At 38.1% G+C, this 22,586-nt stretch overlaps 1 protein-coding gene across 1 annotated transcript in view; it reads left to right on the top strand.

Annotated features, from left to right (window-relative positions):
- Window positions 1-2,590: 2,590 nt before the first annotated feature.
- Window positions 2,591-22,586, top strand: part of eya2 (EYA transcriptional coactivator and phosphatase 2) — a 60,587-nt gene continuing 40,591 nt past the window's right edge. Inside the window, exons 1-3 of the mRNA XM_059328957.1 lie at window positions 2,591-2,712; window positions 2,806-2,902; window positions 22,317-22,448. The gene's annotated coding sequence lies outside the window, so the exon portion shown is untranslated. The remainder of the gene's footprint in view (window positions 2,713-2,805; window positions 2,903-22,316; window positions 22,449-22,586) is intronic.

The following is a 22,586-nucleotide window of genomic DNA, read 5'->3' as shown; positions in this document are numbered from 1 at the left end:
ACTGCAAAAAATGGAAAAATAATTTCTGTATCTGCATCATGATTCAGATCCACTACAAAATTGATTGTGTTCTTCCTTGGCCTATGCTATGCCCTTGCACCAAGTTTTTCCGTAATCCCTCTGACAGGCAGATAAAACAAACTGAAAACATAACATCCTTGAAGGTCACAATAGCTTCAAAAGCTTAATTTTACACCCATTTTACCATTATTAAGTAGCAGATATCCACAAGCCACGTGTGCCCTTCAGTTATTTTCACTTACTATTAAAATGAATGTTGACTACGGTATATTACCAGTGTTGGCCTTGGAAAAGGAAACAGGCTGATGGGGGCCATTTCAAATACAAGCAGATTGGCTTCCCCCAGCCTATTTCTCTATCATTTCCAGACTTTGTTTTTCTCCGCAAAGCGTAACCACCATAACATTTTCAGAAACCCCACCATTCTGTGCAATGGAAACACTGTCAGAATCAGCTTTTGTAAACTATAACTAAACCTAAAATTCATGTTCCACTTTTAATTTGGAGTATTGCAATCCTTGAAGTTGTGCGAAAAAGTAATAAAATGTCCCTAATCCTGGCTCTTATCAGGCTGGGCTGTATGCCTGACTTGCTGGCTGTGGACAGTGCTTCACTGCTTCACTGGGATTGAAGGGGATGGAGGAAGGGGCAGCAGATTCTTGAAGGGGACACTTGTGGGAAGGAAAAGGGTCTCATTGCGAGAGATCAGCTTGTGTAAACATTCAGGTTAATGAAGCTCAGTGGGCCTAATCCTCAGCCATCTTTCTCACTCTCCCTCGCCCCGGCCTCAAACCCCTTCACCCCTCCCCGGGACCTCCACCCCCTCTACCCCCCCAGTTTCCACCATAATCCCTTGCAGGAGCAGGCACTGTCAATCAAAAGGACCCCAGGGAAAGAAGGCAGGGGAAGACATGCACACGTGTGTGTGGGTTTATGTGCATGCAGTACCTACAGTTGGGATTGGATATATGCACGAACCACAAACATCACGTACCTGTGCACATGCATGCGGATGCGTGGTTCTTTAAGGTGTGAGTCTGTTGGGGGATTTCCATTGAGGAAGCCATGCTACTTCAAACCATATGAGCAGAGAAGGTGGAAGCTCAGGGTCCAGACCTGGACTTGGGGGTAATCAGCAACACATGAACCATATATGGCATAGGGGAAAAGGGGATGAAGGAGCAGAGAGGGGGAGGACGGGAAGGCTGGTTTCCAGTCTAAGCTCTCCAAACACTGACATCACACATTGTGGTCAGGTTATCAGACGAAACACACAGTGCTTGAGGATGTGTTTTTATACCCTGAAACAACACCACATGATCATAATATATTTTTGGCCTGTGTAGAAATATGTGTTGCACTAATGGGGACTGATAGCTGGTCCTTCATGTGAAAATAACATTTAGGCTACAAGTCTGATAAACAATAAACTGTGGGTTTCTTATATTTCACATTACTATGATTATTATGAATCGTTCAAAATTGACCATTTAAATAGTGATTCTCCAATCATTCAGCATGGTCATCTAGGTCTGACAAGCTTTGGATTTCTCTATAAACCAAAGCGGTGTGTTTTGGGGCTGTAGGAAGAGCAAAACTCATGCATTTGGAGAGTCTGCTAAAGAGAAAAGAAAGGCATTAAACAGTCAGTCTGCTCTCATGTAAGTTGCAATCATAGAAATAGATTGAAAGTAGAACAGACATTTAACTGTTTACCATGTCATTTGACTAGTTCAACACAAATGACATGCAGCACTGTGCAATGATGATGGAAATAGTATGAATTAGTGCATACAGTTTTCTGCAAAGGCAACAGTAGCCTACACATAAAAATGCCACGCTGACCATCCTGCTGTTTTGACAGCTCTGGGAGCACAGGGGTTGAGAAGGCTAGACTTAAACTTGTGCTATATAAAAATTTGTCAAGCTAAGACAAAGTCAAGACTGCTGCATTGAGACACTTTCTAACTAACTGAAAGACAATAGAAATATATGGCACTTGAATATTACAGTCTTTTTTCTTGTAAAATATATCGCTATTTTCTCTCACTTCAGTGTGGTAGTAATTCAGTGCAATTTGGAAAGATGTCAGAGGAGGCTAGTCAACCTTATTGTACAGGTAGCAGGGTTGAATTATCACTTGTAGTGAACCAGAGTTACTTAATCATGAAAATTAGGAATAAAACTGGTGTTAATATATAAAAATACTGGGCCTATTGTCAATTAAATGACCGTATGTGAGCAGGCGCTGTCCTGTATTGTATAGAAAAACTCTTGAAATGTCCTGAAACGGTCCTGAGTAGGAACCTTGGTTATCTTACTAAGCTTGCTAGCTACAGCTGATACTCTACCAGCATATGATAAGCCCACTTACTTCACTAAATGATAATTGGTAAAACTTCCCCTCATTGTCATTGTAAACTGTATAAATAATAAGAACAGAATGCTGGACAGGCGTCACAGCAGGAAAACTAAGTGGGGCAGTGCTCTAAAATTTCAACTGAAATTACCTGTAAAGTGCCACTGAAGCAACCATGTTTCTTTCTCAGTCACAGCATTTGCCCTGAGGAACTGTAAACAGTGTTAACTAAGTAACACCTTCTCTCCCGCCTCTCCTGAGCAATTACAAACCAGCTGGGCAGTGGCCACTACATCATGAAACAGATACCCGAGAACAACGCATATGTTTTGGTGTGTGGGCTTTACAGTATGTACAGCACTTTGTGTGTGGATGGATGGTGTTTTTACTTCCTCCTTGGCCAACTCCCTGTACTGTCTTCACAGCAACAATACCATCACAGCCCAGGGACGGAGCCTGAACAGGCCATTCAACTCCACTGTTGCCATATCAGTTCCAGCTCTAGGCCTACAACAGGGAGGGGTGAGTAAAAATCCACTTACAAGCTTACATCATGTGTTTTTTAAGTTTGAAATGTGCTTTTAAAATGTTACATTAACTACCATGGTAACTCTCTGCTGAGTTCAATAATGCCCCCTACAAGTGTTTAATCAAACAGTTCATGAGTGTGCAATATGAATCTGTTTACAGTAGAAGATATATGCCTTTTTGTTATAGGCCACTCCGGCTGACCCCCCTTTTTTGCCACTTGGCATGAGCAGATAATCAGCTGTCCTTTGGCTCAAGACCAACCTTTCCACTAAATCTTCCTTTTGGAAGTTATGCATCTTTTCGCGATAATCCACTCCAATTGCCATGCCTCCTTTCAGCCAATTGGCAGGAAAACAAACACAAGCCTTCATACACACACACACACACACACACACACACACACACAATTGACCTCCATGCAAAATTTCACCCATCATCTAGGGCTAAAATTGTGGCAGCAAGAACATTTTGGGTAGGAGAAATTTTTGTGCACTGAGCTAAAGCTAAAAGTTGCATCTTTGCATATAGATGATATGAGCTCTGAGAGGATATGGGAGAAAGATTTTTTGATGCTTTTTGCAAACTTAAAATTACTTTAGTATTAAGCTTACATGTAGTTATCTGTATATCGAAGAGGAACTGCAGTCAGGTGGCAATTATCCATAGGTTCCATATGCACATAGGTATTTGATCCATTATTCTTAGAAAATATGAATCCTGCAGCTTTCAAGATGTAATATTTACATGGTCTGTTATACATGGAGCAATTAAAAGTATTAAAGAATAGAACATATAAGTAGCTTGATTTTTATTAAGAAGAATGAGCAGACAGACCAAACCTTCACCAGTAGATAGGTGGTGTGCCGGGCATGCACTGAAATTTCAAAAGGCCATCGACGGCATGACTAATCCTGGCAGTATTAGTTTACTGGCCATATCTGGTCTTTGGTCTCTCTCGTTTTTCTCACAGTTCTCATTTTTCTGTCGTCTATACGGATTTCCCTTTTGCCTCCACCAAAGGTTTGGCTGCTGTTTTATGATGGCGTGGTTATTGTGATGATGATGATTTATGTTCTAATACGATTCTTTCTCATTTATTCCCGCTCCCTGGGTTTTCATAAATCAGAGCAGATATGGAGCCCAGCTTGGCTACGTGCCACTCATGCCACAGCAAACACTCCTCAAGGGACTGCTAAAAAAAAAACATGAGGGCATAAAAGACAAATCAAACGGTACCTAAATATTTTAACGTCCAGTTATTTCTTTTTATATTAAATTCAATGACAATTACTGATGATCTAAGACTTCTTGTACTCCTCTCTTCGCTCATAAAACAAAATAAGAAATCTGCAGTTATTTATCACTTGCCTCTATTTATTGCTCGCAGCTATTTATTGGCAAAGCTGTCACTGAAGTTTTTGCAGTGAGATTTGGGGGAATAAAACGAGGCCCGTTAACACCACATAGACTACAGTATGACTGAGCTGTCTGAGCGCTTCTGTCAGAGGTCTGTTCACTGGAGCCAGATGGCAGAAATAGAGAAGGGGTGAGAGAGAGACAGATGACAGAAATGGCTGGAAAAAAAGAAAGGTAAGAAAAGGACAGGATGAAAAACTGGGTGGTTTGGGGTTCCCCTGGCATTCTGCATTACGCTAGGAACACAAACATGCACACAAACCACACACAAATAAACCCACACATAAATGCTCAAGTATTCAGCCCAGACTCTGAAGCCAACTGCTGGCTCCACTCCAACATTAATACAGTCCATACCCTCGTGTGGCACCGTGGAGTAAGACCGGGCCGTCCTGCCAACTTTCTTCTTCTGTGGTAAAGCTGCTGTGTGGCACCAGAGAATGAAGCCAGCAGCATCCCACTGCCCCTGCCAAGTCCTTCCCTTCTCTCTTCTTCTGTGGTGGCAGCGCTGGTGTGGTGACAAGGGCAGCCTGCGATGCAGGGAGGGCCTCTCACTTGACTGAATTATCTCATCAGGGTCCTTTTATTAGGAACTCAGCAGGCTTATTATTTTTATTATTAACGGCCTGTGTTTTCATCCTCAGGATGCCAGGCTTCAGTGCACACAGCTGTTTCTCCTCAACTCCTATGTTTTCTTAACTTAAGAGGTGCTTTTGCAAAATGCCGTTCAGATATTTTTCTTCAGCATCCCCCCTGCTCCATGCCTATCTTTTCACTGGTCTGGCTTTTTTTCCCCTCTTCCTTAGGCAGGATTAGGCCAAGTTTAACAGCCATGTCTCCAGGCTGGAGTGACAGGCTAGTAAAATTATGTTGAACATAGCGAGCCAGATAATCATTAAAGTATGAAATAATAAATCCAAGTTTGCCTGGTTTGTCTCAGGCAAGGCACAACACTGCGTCTGAACATTCAAAGTGACAGTAACAAAGCATACCTTTCTCAACAGTATATTAGTAGAAGCTTTTGGTGTGAACTCTTTGTGGAATTTGCAAACATCAATTATGCAATGATGATTAAATATACAGCGTGAAAGAGAAATAAATGGTCACATTAGAAAGAAGGTTAAAGGAATAACAGATCATGAAGAAGAAAGTGTTTAAAATGGACACAGCTCCTCAGAGAGTCTAAATGCTGAAATCCTACTGGGAAGATTTATGTGGTATATTTTTGTCTATCATTCATCACACCCCCACTGTCTTTTAGGAGAGGGTCATGAAGTGGACGTGGAGACATCAGGCTGCTAGCTAATAACCTAGTAGTGGAAGTCTGATCAATAGCACAGCTCAGGTTTCCCAGCTACATCACAGAGAGAAAGTGTAGCAGCAGCTGTTTAGAGTCTCAATATGAAGTGCAAAGCACAAAAAGAATAGAGAGAGAGGCATTCCTCACTGAGGTTTAACATATGGACTCTCTGTAAATGTAAATGATGACAGTTTGGCTCAAAGGCCGATCTTGTTTTCTTTTATTTTGAATGTTGAGGGCTTTGCTTGAACTTAAACATATGCTGTTTTGGGGCCCTCCCTGGAACAACCGATTGTGCCATTTTGGGCACAGTCTCCTCTTTTAGCTGTGGGTTAAATGTGCTATAATTCTGAAAAATAGAGGTTTAAGGCAAAGAGGATTGAGATGTCTCAGGCTTTAGCGAGTGTGCTCATGACCTCGCAAGACTGTGATAAAGACAGAGACAACCAGAAACATTTCTCACAAATTCAAACCGTGCAGTGGAGCTCAAGCTGCGTTCAGAAGCAGAAAACATGATTCACACATCGAGACACGCAGACACCCCTGCAGTCAGCAATTTTTATGGATCCCAAAAGTCTCATTATCACAACCCTCCAGCCTGAAACAGACGCATATTCTCCGAAGCTTTTTCACTGGGCCTGGTGACTCAGGGTTAATACTGGCTATTGCACTGTGCTGATATCGCTCCCAAAACTGTTCAAACTCGTCAAAATCACTGTGTTATTTCACCACCCTCTCGGTCTTGGAGGACTGGAGCAGCATTCTCTGTGGCCAGTGCTAAATCACAAGAGTGAAAACACAAGATGAAAACCATTTCAGGATAAGTGAGATGAAAGGGAGTTATGAAAAGATGGATTGGAGGGTTACAACTCTGTGATAGTTTAAGCAAATGATCTGTGGGAACGTGTTGTGCTCCAATGGGGATTGTGATTCGGATTTTTGAACTATCAACTTAAGAGGTTCAGACTCAGAGGCCTGATTACCGAAACCTCCAAAATCTGAAATTTTCTCTAAATTTAGGATGATATTTAGGATTACAGAAACATGTTTCCCAGCTACATTTAGGATCTAAGATGATTTTAGAATAGGAATTAGAGGTTTCCTAAGTTAGAAATCCTTATTTAGGATGGCATAGACTGTGTTCTAAATTCCAAATAACTGCCAAAAAAATAGGGGAACAGCATGAACAATCAAATGTAATGCTAATCATCAAACAGGTAGTGAAGCTTTAGATTACCCAGAACATGTATTAATATGTATATATATCGACTGCCAAGATGATTGATTTTAATTAAATTAACATTTCATAAAAGATCATTCAAATGAAAGCTTTGCTTTGGCCGATAATGGAGCTAAACTTTCAGAAAAGGTGGATTCCGTTAATGCATTACATTGACTGTAATCTGTGGCAACATTAAATGCTTAGAGTAGACACAATACAGAGAGTGTGAAGGGCCGCGCAGATTGGGTAACGGGTCAAACAAGACTAGAAGACCAGTGTTTGTGTCCCGTGTGAAACCAAGAGTCAGTGTTGTTATTTGGAGTCAATCTGCGTAACTCCATTGGGTAGTTAAGTGTGGAAGTAGTTGTTTTTAAGCCCAACCCTGTTCTGTTGCCTCAACCTTCGTCAAGTGGTTTTACTAGCCAAAGTTCGGAAACAGGTTCGGAAGTTGGAGGTTCAGAAACAGGTAACTAGAAAAGTGACATGCTGTTCACGGTGTCCAAAACCAAACCTTTGGGGTTCTGTGCACGTGATTATCACAAAGCGTTGGTGTCTGATAAATTGGGATGAGAAAGTGTTGGTATACAAAGATGCAGACAGTCTAATGTTTATTATAAACATTGAAACAGGCATGGCAGGATGAGTGTTGATTGAAGAATAAAATTTAAAGTTATAGATCAGGTTTCTTAACCCTCCTGTTATGTTCGTTTCTCAGGAACAGCAATAATGTTTGTGGGTCAGTTTGACACAGGGCATGTTTAATTACCCAAAAGTGTCAGAAACCAAAAAAAGCCAATAAACATTGTTTTTATTTCATGACTAACTCCATCACAACCAATTCAATCAATAATTTAGTGCAATGGTGTTCTTTACTTCTCACAGATCAATGAGGATAATTCTTTCTTTATTTCATAGAAAATGCATATTAAAACTTTTTTATGTATATTGGAAAGACCTACATATAAAATACAGTAGTTTTACATGGCAGTTATTTGTAAATATATATATATATATATATATATATATATATATATATATATATATATATTACATTTCTAAATGTTTTCTTTCTATGAAAAAATACTTTGAACTTTTTGTTTTATTTTTATTTTTTAGATTTTTTAACTTTGAAATGGGTCAATTTGATCATAACAGGAGGCTTAAGATAAGATAGGACGCCTGAGATGAGTTTACTTATATGACATTTTTCCTATCTTTGAAACTTAAGATTGGACAGCAGTTTGGATATTTTTCTATAATGAGGCCAGCTGGCTAAACTGACTAACTTTAAATGTTAAAACGGCTGCTGATTTTAGATTTACATGACCAAAACTATGTAAACTCACCATGGAGCTGAACTTTTTATGCATGCCATTGTGTGCCAAGAATTTTCTTTTCCAAAATGGGGTGACTTCACCATTGAGTCATGCTTTACTTCTTCTTCACCACAGCTTGATGGTGGTAAGACTAGACCTGGTAAAACTAAAAAAAAAGGGAGGGGGATGGTCAGAACTGATGGTCAGTCCCAATGATAAAGAAACCACTCAGCATCCATCAGTTGTTGTCCCCAGAGTGTTGGCTTACTTTCCTTCCTGGTGGGTTATCAATAAAGCGATTACCTTAATAGAACGAACAGTCCTTTTAAAAGCTTCTTTACTTGTCAGATAATTAAATCAGCCGATAGAGAATCTGTTCCTGATCAGATATGTGAATAATTGATGAGCCAATGGAATCTTTAGAAGGACTCTTGGGGTAATTAATTATTGATACCTTCCATCTGGTATAATGTGTTTTAACACCATTCACATTCACGTATCCATGAATCCATCAAGCTCTGAGACCTGCAGTAGTCCAAAAGCAGCAGTGACAACTGTGGAAAGGCAAAGTGCCGCAGCCACGACTATGAATGCTCATCTGACTTTGATTGCTAGCAATGTTTCCCTCAGTTGTGTGCAGAGTTATTAAAAGCAAGCTTTGTGTCCTTCACTCTGAGTAATAACAGGGTAATGCAGTAAGTCAAACAGTCTTGTTCTAATTAGGTGTGGTTGTGTGCGGTGTTCCAGCGCCTGTCGACTGCTCACAGACATGACCATAAACACGTTGGGCCTCGGCGCTCTGTGGATTCACGGCACAGTCCGCGGGACATGAATGGATCCAATAAGACCTTTTCTCTTGTGTTTTCTTTTTAAAAAGGAAGGAAAGAAAACACAACAATCACAAGGGAATGTTGGTGCAAGAATGAAAAGACAGGAAGACAGAGAAGTGCAGAGGGAGTGGAGTAGGCGTTCAATTCTGTTTTTAATCAAAAACTGCATATGTGTTCCTGTTTTATCTTCCAGTCCAAGTCGACTTTGTGGAACATTTGTGTGATGACTTCGTCTTTATTTCAAGAATCAGTTCTTCCAAAAGAAACACAAGGAGAAAAGCCTTCATTTTTCTTATCTGCAGGCTGTGTAATAGATGTACATTTCAGAAATTACAGTGATTTTCTGCAACTGGAGCTCAGTTTTGGCCACTAACTGGTGTCCCAGCACAAGCTGTGGTACTGACTAGTGTGGTTTTGGTTGTCTTTGAAATGACAAACTGGACTGAAGCTTTGAACAGACACATTGACAAACTGCCCTCAGCTGATGTTTGGTTTACACCCGTAAAACATTTGTTACATCCTCATATTTAAGTGCTTGCAGGATGTGTTATCAAATAAAGACGTCTTAAAGTGGCTGCACAGGGAATGCAGAGTAAATTGTCTGCCAGCACACGGTTCTCAACATGGCGGTGGCTGCTAACGGTGCTAACACCACCACCAACAGCTCTAAAAATGGCTGTACTTACTTACAAATTTAATGTAGTACTTGTACTTTACTTGATTATTTCCATTTTATGTACCTTTATACTTCTACTCCACTACTCTTTGAGATAAATATTGTACTTTTTACTTTTTACATTTAGCTGCCAGCTTTAGTTACTTTTCAGGTCAAGATTTAACATAAAAAAACATTATCAATGTCAAGTGATTAGACTTTTATTTTTTTAATTAAACCTCATCACTGTATATTAAGTAGTTAACATGAGCCCTATGTTTACAACATCAAAATGCTGCTTACATAAATGCATCAACACAAATAATCTAATAATTAGAATATATAAAACAATCTGAGTGGGGCCGTTAACAAGTACTTTAAATTTTGATACTTTAAGTAAATTATGATGCTGATACTTTTGTACTTTTGCTTATGTAAGTTTTGAATGCATGACTTTTACTTGTAGTGGAATACTTTTACAGTGTGGTATTAGCAATTTTACCACTGGCATCTCACAGCATTATTAGCAGTAACCCCATATGAGAGCAGTGCAGAGCAGCGGCGAGTGCAACACACACTGGCCAGAAAGACTACCACAGCAATTTATTGTTGTTTGGTGTTAACAAAGAACAGAGAAGCTAACATTAAAAAACACACACATAATAGTTCTTTACTGCTCTATTCATATTCTGAGTCTGGTGTACAAAACCTCAAATTATCTCTGTTTTTATTATATCAGCATCCTGAGAGACACTTAACAATATGTTACACAAAATCCTGAAATCACTATAAAATCTTCATTTTAATGAATAGCTAACCTAAATCAGCATGAAACCTACTATTACATATATATAATGCAAGGATGTAATAGAGGTCTTAGATCAATGTGGGAAATCAGTGTGTAATAATAAGTTGCAAGGTTGTTGAATCATTCCAAATTAGCTCAACTAGGGTATGGCACAAGAAAATGGCACAAAACCAAATCATTAATCACTTCTGTCATATTATACACATACGGGTGCCCTCGGAAAGAAAAAAAACGGATGCTGTTCATTAATTGGTTCCTGTTCTTGACTCACTAAATGGTATCTTCTCAGGATTTTGTGTATAGTGAAGTGTTAACACCGAGCCTTCCTCCTCTCTTTTCTCAGCTCTTTGTGGGCGGAGTTTTCACACACTTTTCAGTGACAAGGCAATGTGCAACAAGGTGAGGCCTCAGTGAAAATCCACTGCCTGGAGCCACCAAGCAGACCAGAGAGGAAATGAACACATCGCTCCTTTTTTCACACCTTTACCTTTGCCTCTCCCTCCCTCTTTCTCTCACACTCGAGGCATCGAACTGATAATCCAAAAGGTCACCTGTGGCCTCCCTCTCTCGCCCCTCCCTTGTCTTTCTCTCCTACAATGAGAAAAAAAATTAGAAAAAACAAGCCTGAGGGAGTTTCAATCCTGAGCACTGAGGGCAGGTAACTCTGGGAGTCAAACAAGTGTCTCCTCTTCTCATTGCAGTTTTCTCCCACATCATTTCCTTGTTAAGTGAGCTCTTTTTTTCCTTGCGAAGGTGAAAAGGTGACACAGATTATTCAGTGGCTGTAATACTAAAATTAGGATGCTGTGAAAAAGGTAATAAAAACAAAATCTTATGTCTGCAAGTCCTTTTCGACCTAAATTAGATTTAAAACAGCATAAAACAAGACATTTTATGCGCCTAGTGGGAAGTTTTTGTAATTATGTATTCATTCTGAATTTGTGGGTTTTGTGCAGTTTATAATTCTCTTTAAGAGCATGATTTAATAGATAAGGACATCTAATGCAATTGCTACATGTATCATAAAGGGTTAATCACAAACGCATAAAAGATGACGTACCTTGTTGTAGAGATAAACTGGTGGAGAGAAAGCTTGTTTTGCAACAGCAAGTTACCTTTTTTTTTCTTTTTTTGCCTCAACCATCATCATCATATGAAACAAGAACAGTAAGTCCTCCAAACTATACAACCACGCATGATGTTTGATCCTACCCTGTAATAAAACCCACAGGATGGTTTCCTAAATTAGCATCCCTGCCACTTGCAGGAGATCAACACATCATCATACTTAAATATAACGGTCACAGCTTTAAACATGTGGCCAACAAAGTCAACAGTTTGGTGAAGTTTAGATAACAAAAATCATTGGTTAAACTTAGGAAATAGGCATTGGAAAAGATAATTCAGTGTTAAATAACTTCGGCAGACATGAGGTAGTTACAGTAGTTAAACAGATGACACAAAACATGACGTAGCTAAGCACAGTAGTTAAATTACATAAATTACTTTAAATAACCATGTTGATTTTTGAATTCAAGGGGGCAGAGACACTGTTCTTCTGGATTGTACCCACTCTAAGCAGACTTTGTTGTTCTTTATACTCTGTCCCACTAACTTCAGCCACTAGAGGGCACCACCTAATGATAAAGATAAATATGGGTCACAGTAAATTGCTTTGCAAACCACATATTGGCCTCTTTTGGACAGGAGGGAGTCTCCATAAGAAACATCACATAATTCAATATGCGGTTGACAAATTTAATGTTAAAATACAGTACAGGCCAAAAGTTTGGACACATCCATCTCATTCAATGCGTTTTTCTTTATTTTCATGACTATTTACTTCGTAGATTCTCACTGAAGGCATCAAAACTTTGAATGAACACATATGGAATTATGTACTTAACAAAAAAAGTGTGAAATAACTGAAAACATGTCTTGTATTTTAGATTCCTCAAAGTAACCACCCTTTGCTTACTAGAATATAAGACATGTTTTCAGTTATTTCACACTTTTTTGTTAAGTACATAATTCCACATGTGTTCATTAATAGTTTTGATGAATTTACAATGTCATAGTCATGAAAATAAAGGAAACGCATTGAATGAGAAGGTGTGTCCAAACTTTTGGCCTGTACTGTACAGTTAACTGCATCTATGGCATGTAATTGCCACTTTATTTAGTTGTGTTGAAAAGAGAGAAAGACATGGGTCAGGGATGGGCAACTTAAATCCTGGAGGGGGCCACAATTTTTCATCGACACTACCACAGGGCCACATATAGGACTGTGCACTTAACCAGATATGATGAAACTGCAATTTTAAATATGTTTACAGTGCAGTAACTTAACATATTTCATGCTGAAATGCATGTGTAACAGTATAAATAGGAATACAGAAGGTTTGAAGCAAATAAAAAATAACCACTGTGATTTTTTTTTCCAGTGCAAGGACAGCAGACCAACATTAATTGCAAGAAGTAATTTTGTGCATTTTTACACAGCACTTTTAAGATTTCATCCTCAAATGCATGTAGTACTGAGGGCCACTTCAAGTGAGGTTGTGGGCCGTATGCAGCCCCCGGGCCTCCAGTTGCCCATCCGTGATATAGGTAGTTAATCTAAAGTGATGTCTTTCAACGGCACACAGCACCTCTCAAGTCTGTGATTCTTCATATCAAATTACACCAAGAGAAAAAAAATGTCACTTGCTTACCAAACTGTTCTCCCCTCAAAAACGAAAGTATAGGTAGTGTGTACAGGCAGCGAAATACGAGTTATATTTTGGTATTACACCGTCTGCTGCAATGCATCCGACGCAATCTTGCTGACCTAGTAGTCACGTGTGAAAACAAAAGTAAAAGATTTTTACTTAAGTTACGTTGTTAATGGAACTTAAATGAATCACGTTTTTAAATGTAACTTACGTTTTTTATGTAACTTGCAGTTGTCGCGTCACCCTCATAAGTACTTCACTTCCAGCATTTACATACATTTATTTACTGTTCAATCTGTCTTTTATAACGCCTTACCAGGATTTTTTTTGCCCTAAACCTGATTCAGTGGTTTTATAAAATAAATTCACGGAAATTGCTTCTTTTTTTTTTACAACCTACTACTGTACCGCGAGCCGCGATACGTACATACGTGTCGTAATGGGTGGTACTGACACACAACCTATTCTGTCGTTTAGGTTGGAGATCTTGTTGTGCTTACTGGTGTTGAACTTTAAAGTCATGACGCTTCAAAAGGGAACAACTTAACTGGGTCTCTCCTTCATCCATTAGCTTCCTGTTAGGCTGTCGCTTATCAAATCATTGATTTAAAGCGATAAATTCAATGGCTTTGTGTTAGCCTTTCGTGAGGGGGGTCAAAGGTCAAGGGCAGGTCACCATCCCACATTTCATTTGTACTCAGTCAATATTAACACAGTCAAAGCAGCAAAAGCAACTTGTCCCGGTGAAAGGCAACAAAAGATGGTTTTCTTCGAGCAAATTTACATTTATGAATATGAAATTTCACCTTCAGTATGATGAGGTTTATAATAAATATTCCATTGAGTTTTTCTTTATTTTTGTTAAAGTCAAAGAGCCCAAATAGTACATCTCTCCAAAACAACTCAAAATCTTTATCAACATTACTTGCAATAAAGTTACAAATATCAATCCAGAGACCTTGGACAAAGAGGCAGTACCAAAATAAATGAGTAAAAGTTTCAATATATTCAGAACAAAAAGTGTATTTCACATCAATGTCTTTTTTGAATCTTCTAACAATATGTTGATTGGATGGATACAATTTATGAATTATTTTAAATTAAATTTCTCTCACTTTATTGGTTATCAAATATGGTTGAGTAATAGCCAGATCTTCTTCCAATTATTGTGTTCTACGATTTATTCCAACATGAGAGCACATATGGAGCTGTAGTGGCATCCTTTTTAAACAGGTTTCTGATTAATTTGTTATTACCATGATTACCAATTAAACAAGCTTTAACCACTGGGGTGTCTGACCAGGACAGCAGGGACAAATGTTGGGTTTCCACTCTTGGTTGAGATCTAAACAACATGCAGTACATTGCCTCTGTTAACCCTTAATATGGCACTCATTGAAATACTTGCAAATTCCAAATTTCAACCCTAGAGAATATTGGAGGATATTACATACTGCCAGAATGTGTAAAAAAAAAACATCTGAAAATAATATTTTGAGAAAAAAGTCTACGAGATTAAAGTGGCAAATCTACGAGAAAAAAATGTGCAGATTTATAAGATTTAAAGTGTTGAATCTGGGGGGAAAAAGCTTATTTTTTCCCCACTTTTTTCTTGTAAATCCGCAACTTTTTTTCGCACAGATTTTCCATTTTAAATCTCTTAAATCTGCGACTTTTCTTCTTCTAGATTTGCCACTTTAATCTAGTAAATTTGCAACTTTTTTCTCGAAATATTAACTGAAGTTACCAATATAGTTCTTTGCCTGATAAAGGGTTAAATTCTCCAACAACAAAAAGCTAACAGTTGATATTTGTGAACTATTAAATATATTATATATACATGTGAAATGCTTTCGTAATGAATTGTATGTTTTTTATGTTTGTGAAACAAATTTATAATAAAAATTTTAAAAAAGCAACTTGTCCCATTTGCTTTTACTATCAATGGACATCTCAAAGACATTGGTCTTTGCTGAATAAATGAGTCAAGAATTCCTCCAGTAGTTCCAACGTAAAACATGAAGCAGCAGTGTTGTGCAAGTCTTCAGCTTGTTTTTTTTTACTTTTTGTCTACTTTTGCTCCGTATATCTGAGATGTAGACTGCAGCCTCTCCGTCTCAGACATTACAGGGTCTTATATTACCCTCATTAAAATAGTCTGTTTTCATATCTTTCAGACAGACACACTGTAAAAGTACAGTTCATTATGCATGGCTCCAACGAGCAGAAGGGATATAAAAATATATTTCATGTTAGTTTTAACTTTTTGATTGTTTCAAAACTGCCTGTGGGTGAAAATAATTTAATCTCACAACCACAAGCTTGAAACAATATGTTAATGAGAATAAGCATAAAAGAAAAATATATTTTTATGTTAAACCTCAGCAGGAAATACTGTATGGTGTGTACAGAAACATCTTAAAACTGTGTAAACTTAATGACATCTCAGGGTGTGTCTCACGCCTGCTTACGATATACGAGTCTTAGTGTTGATATTATTTTTGACCTATGGTTTTTAATTATTTTCATGGCCTTTGACCTTGGTACAGTAGGATCCAGGGGAGGGAAAAAGCAGTCGCTGTGATGGTTTTCTCTCTCTTCGTAGACTCAAATCTGTTTCAGATTGCGAGGCAGCGGGGCTTCTGTAACTCAGGAAGCCATGAGAAAGTATTTGGGATCGTCCCCTTTCATTCAAAAAAAGACACGCTACCTCCTTCTGCTTGTAATTTTTTCACTTTTACTGTTGCCTTTATTCTCAACCACTCTTTTACTATTTTTTCTTAGTTGTTATTCTCTGTTCAGTGAATATGTGAGGTGTCTTAAAAGCTGGATTTATGTACCCATTGACGAGGACTTTCTTAAAGTCTTTTCAAAAGCAGGTGAAATCAAGAAGAGTATCCATTCTTTCTGTCTTTATTCTCAAGTGCCTAATGCCCGTAATAACTGCAAATGTGTTTCCTTTTCTTCCTTTTTCTTCATTCTTTCTTCTTGTCTTGCCATCTTCCCCCCGATCTTATTACCCTGTATCCTCTACAACTCACTTCCTTTTGCTGACACTGATTAAAACTGTATCTTGCCTTCAGAAAAAAAGAGTGCAGAAACCAGGCAGACAAGCACATACAGGTCATGTAATGAACTCTTGCTTCCTTCAGCCTTCCAGCCATGGGAATCCAGCACAACATAGGCAGAAATGACATCATGCACCCTCAGAGGTCAGGTATAATCCTTTATCGTTAAAATAACAGACGCACAAACCAACAAAAAAAACTTTAGTCTTGGGTAATTGTTCATGAACGTATAGTACTGTAGAACAACAATAAATTACAAATAACAAATGAAAAGAACTTCTGATGGTATGTTCATGTGATGTTTGCAATTTAAGGTTTATTGTTTGCTGCATATCAATTATATCCCTGATTGTTTTGTTCAGTTGCCACAACAAGACAGCCAGTTGGTGCTGGGGGTTTTTTTTAACAATGGTCATATTTCTTTCTCTTTATAAAGCAGATGCTATGTGATTGAACTTGGCAATACTTTACATTGCATTATGATGCGATGACTAACATGGGATCGAATAAAGAAACAGTCCCTTTGTCATTATCATTTCAACTGCCACAGGGCAGCAGATTTAAGTGCAATTAAATAACAAACCATAATGAAACTGAATATTTGTGAGATGTTTGAGAGGCATGTTTCAAGATATCACAGGGATGAGAACCAACCTCGCCTCCACTTTATATTTTCTGATGCAAGAGCACTAATGAACTTTTCTGAACTGTACTGTAACAAATTGCTGTAAGAAAACAGCCAAATTGTGACAGTAGCATACTGTTTTCCATTAAAAAGCTATTATACTGTAGAAAACAATGCATTCTGGGCAACATTTGTAGGTAGCTTGCCGTTTCCCATAAAATATATGATATATATATGTGATATTTTCTAAGTCTCTTCTTGTATACATTTTTAATGGCTGTATTTTACTTAACTAACTCATTCAGTATATGGTATATTAAAACTACTGAGGTTACAGTGAAGACAGTGCTTAATTCATAGTAACTGGCTTTCAGACAGCAATATGCTCTATTTACAAAAAATGACTGCATTGTATACTGCAACAATATTTCAACTAGCTGTGTTTTAGTCTACTGTAAAAATCAATGAAATGCAGGATTGTACTGTAATTCACTATGTGGTTTTATCACAGTAACATAGTATAAAGTAGATAACAGTGAGGGAACTTTAAAATTAACAGTAGAATGCTGGCAACCCTGCTGCCAGTATTTTACTGTTAATTTACAAGACAATTGTTTACAGTGTGTCAATTCTTATGAAGGACTGTATGAGGTTCAGTGTTACTAGTGCTGCATATTGCACTTCAGCATTATCAATGTGCTTTTTAATGTTTATCCTGCTGTTTATAATTTAGTTTATTTTCAATGAAAATAAATAGTTATAACTAACTTTTTTAACGTCCAACTTTTTAGCCACTTCTGTGGTCCAGACTGAAATATCTTTTAAAAAAAACATCAGATAGAATTCCATGAAAGCTTTTACAAGACATTCATGGTCCCCAGAAGAGGAATCCTACTGACCTTTGACCCTTACTCCTTCAGCAGTTGGACAATTTAGGCTTTTAGTGGAATGTCTTGATAACTATTATCATAAAAACATAAAAGTGACATTTATGTTCTCCTGACTTTACCTCTAAAATTGAGATTTCACACTTTTACTTTTGAGTTAAATGTTTCAACAACTTTTGAATGGATTGCCATGACATTATGTATGGCATTCATATTCCCACCAGGATGATTCATAGTAACTTTTGAGAGCTTTATCTGGTGCCATAATCAGGTTAACATGTCCAATGTTGCAACACTAATGACACTAGCTGACCAGTGAGTTAACCATTCATTAATTCATAAAGTTATAGAATCAATTTCTTTAAACAACACACTCTCATTTTAGTATAGAGCGTGAGTGGATGTATAGACACCCTTATTTTTGTGACATCAACAAATTGTGCTATAAAAAGGATATAATATTAAAATAAAAACTGTGCTATATTTGGATAATTACAGTGCTGTGCAGAGTAACTTGTAACTTTCCACTTCATGATTCATGATTTATATTCTCTTTCCCGCAGATTTAAGAGGGCACAGTTTGTCTTCTCACAGAAATAAGATGTGATTACAAGCTGTCATGTTTAGGCTTGGTAACTCATAGATACGTTCCAGTAAGAGCAACACACACACACACACACACACACACACACACATTGTGTATAACAAACATTGTGAATAGCAGTTGTTATTAGCAACTGGCCGATAGAACTCGGTGTCGTGTACGCCCATTTTTTTGTACGGGGGCAGGCCGTAGAAGAATTATCTGTAAATTATTACAGTGATCAGGGCTCACTCTAACTCAATTCCTGTGAGAATTATGTTATTCTGAGACCAGATCTGCATGACTCTACCTGTGACCAAAATAAAGGCCGGGATTGAGACCTTACCTTACTTACTTTTACTCTTGGGCTTCCAATCAAAGAACCAGAAAACCTTTACAATTGTAAAACTGTAATTATTTGAAACTACAATGCTTTTCTGCACAAAATAAATAAACTTAATCTCTGACTAAGAAGAACTTCTGCAGTGCAAATGATTGACACAGAGTGAAACCCTCCATGAATGGATAAGTGACGTTAGTTTAAGTGTGACCTCTTGACCTCATCGAATGCTGCTGTTACCTTTACAGTTGAGGTGTAATTAACTCGAGGCTGTTCCTCCTTCCCTTGTCCTTCTTAAAAACCATTACCCGAAGGAAAAAACATTCAGAGTATCGTCATCATCCAACAATGTCACTCCTCTGTCACCATCAACAGCTCAAAAATCTGACAAAAACTCATACATTGTCAACACAACAATAGGCCGTGTTGTTGTGAAACTATTTCACACACTTCCTCGAGTCACATGGACGGAGCAGAAATACAATACTCTCGACACGCCTCGTCTTTGTCAGAGAGAGGGAGAGAGAGAGTTTAAAAAATCCCTATGCTTTCAAGCATGGATCCTAAAGTCCGATGCTTTCTGCTCCGTCGTGGGAACTTGTAAAGCTACGTGTGAATGTATCTGTCTCACCTCTGGGCCTGTGCGCAGGAAATGGAAGAGTTGAAAGTGTGTTTTTGTGTGTACGTTCAGGGCGTGGGTGGAGGGTTTCAAAAAGTAAAAAGTTACAGAATTCTCTCAGGAGATCATCCATCATATGAGAGTAGGAGACTAGCTGGGGGTTTTCTATATTTGCATTCATGAGGGAATTATAAATCACCAGAAGTGAGAACAAGTGTCAATCCTCTGAGCTGTCGCTTAAACACCAGCTGTGTTTTTTCGAGACATTTATAGTGTAAATTTCTTCAGACAGGCTGCAGTTTATGTTTTTTTTTTTTTTTTTAAAGTGGCTTTGTGTTATTAATAGTAATTGTACCGGATAAAAGTGACATCTTGTTGATCCAGTGTTGACTCACATACAATGTAATACATGGAGCAGAAATGTAAGCTGTTTTCACACAGGTTGACACAGCCACTGTTGTGTTAGTATGCATGGGAAAACAAACAGAAAAGTCAGGTGAATACCTGCCCTGAGGATGTTCAATTTCACATATCCGCTGAGACATTCCTTTAAAAGTTTAATGTTTAGAGTTGCAGTCTCGGCCTTGGTGAGAAAAGAGTCAGCTGACGAAACACTTTCTCACAGTTTGCACAGTGAACGTAGAGGCTGGCACAGAGGACGAGCCTGACAGTATTGTTACACCTACAGGGTAAATAAACTGTTAATGAGATTGAATGACAGCTACTGGGATGAAAGTAGTTGTCGTCTTGTGTCAGTTTTAAGTTGTTGCAGTGATTTAAAAGTCGTGTTTCAGCCCGCTTTACTGTAGTTGAGGAATGTATGGCATTATTGAAATAATTTAAAAATGGTACCCTTTTTTTGCTTTATAACTCGTATTACTTTTTAAGTGGACAGTCTTTGCAACCATTTGAAGTGTCGTCACAATTTTACACATTGTGCCTTTAAACCATAAATAATTAATCAATCACCAGAGCGGTTGTAGCTTATTTTTTTCACGATAACTTGACTCACATTTCAGAAAGTTGCATTAAAATATCATGTCCAAAAAAAAAAAAAAAAAAGACAGAAGGACTGAAGAATGATTTTCCAATTCGTCCCATTAAAAGCTGATACTGTTCTGATGTCCGGTCGGGTCGGCGGAATGATACGCCGCATTTTTTTTTTCGGAGGGCGTAGCGACTCGTTTTTAGGAGTATACTGAAGATAGGATACCATGTCGGGAAGTTGTTGAAAAAACGCTGCAAAGTTATGCTATCTGAATGAAAATAGGCTCTCTGTGTTCCCACAAGTCTCCTCTTTACATACATGCCTACTTTATGCCGATAACATTTACATTACATTACATGTCATTTAGCAGACGCTTTTGTCCAAAGCGACTTACAATAAGTGCATTCAACCTGATGGTACTAGACATAGACCACAGGAAAGTACATAACTTTAAGAGCTAACTGTCATTGCTACAGGAGTGCTATATGTTAAAGAAGAAAAGAATAGAAAAGAAGAAGAAGAAGAAGAGCAATTTTTTTTTTTTTTTAAATTACATAACATGCAGTTTAAGGCAAAAACCACATCGTTTTTCTCATGTAGTACAAATTTGCCATTTCCGCCTACTGTATTTGAATATTTGTGCATACAAGGGTCCCTAAACAGGTTTTGAATTCCATAAGCTGGATATCACTGGAAAGCTGCCCAGTTTTTTTCATGTGGGATGATGTTAGTCATCAGTAGTAGCCAGTTCATTGCTTGAGTCTCAACCTCTGTGTATAAAATTAGCTGCTGTGACCTCTAGGATAATCAAAGCCTTTACAACCACAAACTAGAGACCTGGAGCATTCAGGGGCTGTGCAGCTTTCCAAGGTATATTGACTATAAGGGGGTTTCTCAGCAGTTTGTAGAACAGAAGTGCTCGTCATCCATCGCTGTAAATCCAGAAATCTCCAAAATGACCAAAGTTTTTGAACCCAAATCACAGCATGGGCTCTTTTATGTTGTTCCAAAGGTCTTTATATATTGATGTTATATTCTGGAGGCTTTTTCTGACCGTTTTTATCCATTCTCGATATGAAAAAAATTGTATTATTGAGCACCAAATGTGTGTAGCAAATGGCATCAACCCAAAAATGGCTGCAACAACTTATGGGACACAGTTGAACATGGACTGGACTTTAGAAAGCATACCTTAATGTTATGACCCTTGCACCATAATAGGTTTCAATAAATAAATAATTAATTCAATAAGTCATTTTAATTAGATATTTTTGACCAGGACAACTTGACACACAGTGCTCTGCATCCCAAATTAATCTTCAGGTTCAGCTTCCAGATGATGTTCACCACTTTTATGTGGCCATTATTGTTGACCTGCTATCTCCCTCTAAAGTTCCACTGCCCTCAACCACCAAAAAGGTCTTTGAAACTGAGATGTACAGAGGCTGGACACAATAATGTGAACACCTGTAGGATGCAATAGTCCTGCGCTGTCTACTGAATTTGTGAAGCCAAGTTTGTGTTCACCTATTATTGAAACTGTCAAAGAAATGCTGATTCATGCACTGATGGCAGTTTTTTGTGTACAGATTATGTGGTGTTTGTACAGGCGGAGACAAAATACCATGATGCCTTTCAGTACAGTACAGTACAGTACAGTGCAGTTCAACATGCCAATACCACAAACCACAGACACACAAATTACCAGACATGAATCATCACCTCCCTGAGACAAAGGTAGTATTTTGCAGTGCTGTGGGTGCTGCTGTATCATGCATATAGTGTATTTATATGATTGTGTTAAGGTCTGCGACAACCTCTGTAGTCTCATTTAGCCGTTTAGTCATTTAGTTGTTTGCAACTGCCTCTTTTAAGACACATAAAAGCATTAAAATGTACAAATGGGATATTTACTGATGTATTTTATGTAGAACAAAATGTGAAAATCTCTTAAAATCTCAAGTTGTGTCAACCACCAGAGCTTATATTATGCATCTAACAAAAAAAAAACCTTCCTGCAACACTCTATTACAGATTGAACATCCACAGACAAGAAAAAGATGGAGGGACTGTGCCTTGTGCAGAAAACATGCTACCAATTTCCCCACAGAACTGCTCCAATGACCATCCATAGCCTTCCTGTTTCACACTTTTGAGGAGTAAGGGGTAAGTGCATGTGTTTTTTTTTTTTTTTTTTTTTTACCATTGTTTTTTTTGTACCAAAGTCATTTTCAACCCTGTCCAGTGGCAATGACAAAGACAGGGGTGTTTAGAGCATGATCACATGCAAAATTGTCCAATATT

Source organism: Centropristis striata, chromosome 3, assembly GCF_030273125.1.
Source record: "Centropristis striata isolate RG_2023a ecotype Rhode Island chromosome 3, C.striata_1.0, whole genome shotgun sequence".
In the NCBI taxonomy this organism is placed as follows: Eukaryota; Metazoa; Chordata; class Actinopteri; order Perciformes; family Serranidae; genus Centropristis; species Centropristis striata.
This window is presented reverse-complemented; position numbering and strand designations above follow the sequence as displayed.